Below are 1,420 nucleotides of genomic sequence, written 5' to 3' on the forward strand. Positions count from 1 at the left end.
AGAGGCAATAACACATAGACATGGAAAGTCATGATACTTTGAATAAAAAGGAACCACATTTGCTTTTGCTTTCATCAAGTTGCAATTGTTTCAAACATGTAGCCTACCGTGGAAAGTGTTCCTATGCTATCAAAAGATGCAATTCAAGTTGAACTTTTCCCTACAATATTTATTGTGAAACATTTCTGTCAACAAAGCACTTGGTCTGACATTTACGCGTTTCTTTTAAGAAAAAATCTGACACATAAGAAAAAATCTGACACATAAGAACATTTCCCTAATAGAAAATGGAATGCAAATGGGACAGCAATTCTACTTTAAATTATCGGGGTTCGTGTTTGTGAGAAATGACCCACAACCATGCTCTAACACAGGGGTCAGGAACCTATGGCTCTAGAGCCACATGTGGCTCTTTTGGGATCTGTATCTGGCTCTTACTTAGGCCTACCTATTGTCAACCGTCCCTTGAAAAACAGAATCGTATTCATAAATAAAGTACGGGTTCCATACTGAGCTGAAACGGGACACAGGACTTTAAATTCCTTAAAATGCAGGAAATGACATCTAAAAAATACAAAATCTCCGCCCACCATAATGAAGCTAACAGCTGGCAACCCTATACTTACCTTTTATAAATAAAAGTAATAACTTGATAATACACTCTTAAATTGAGGGGCTTAATTGAAATACATGCTTTCAATTGTATTCAGTGTTTTTAAAATGGTATGGCTCTCACGAAAATGTCTTTTACAAAATTTGGCTTTTATGGCTCTCCCAAGCAAAAAGGTTCCTGACCCCTGCTCTAACATATGTTATGGGTTTGTAAAGATGAAAAAAGTACCTCCTTACTTAAAGGTGCGCTGTGTAAGATTGTGGCCAGAGTAGGTATTGCAACTATCCTGCTTATTGAAACTGTGCTGCCTATTGCCAAATTTGATCTTTTCATGAATGTATATTAATAAATAATAAACCATTATTTACTGGTATGATTAAAGTACAGTAAGTTTTGCAGCTAAAAAGACCTGGAATTCTGGAAATTCAAAATGGCAGACCATGGGGAAGATCCACCTTTTCACATATGAAAAGTGCCATTTTCCCAGTCAAAATGAGTACTTATAATAACAGTAACATTTGACATTTATAATAATAGTAACATTTGAGAATGGCCAGCATGAGTTCTAGAAATAAACTACCAAAATGATTGCAGTGCACCTTTGATTTTAAAGCCTTTATTAAATTCTGGTTACACGTTTCGACATAGTGTCTTCTTCATCAGGGCATTATACTGACATCATCCCAGGCCAATACCAGGTCAGCTGAATTAACACAGAAACTATAATGCAAGACAAACATTGGGCAGGCATGTGACATCTTAAATATCCACTGTAAGGGTTTGTTTCTTGCTTTGGAGTGGTGCTGG

Source organism: Engraulis encrasicolus, chromosome 8, assembly GCF_034702125.1.
Source record: "Engraulis encrasicolus isolate BLACKSEA-1 chromosome 8, IST_EnEncr_1.0, whole genome shotgun sequence".
Classification (NCBI taxonomy): Eukaryota; Metazoa; Chordata; class Actinopteri; order Clupeiformes; family Engraulidae; genus Engraulis; species Engraulis encrasicolus.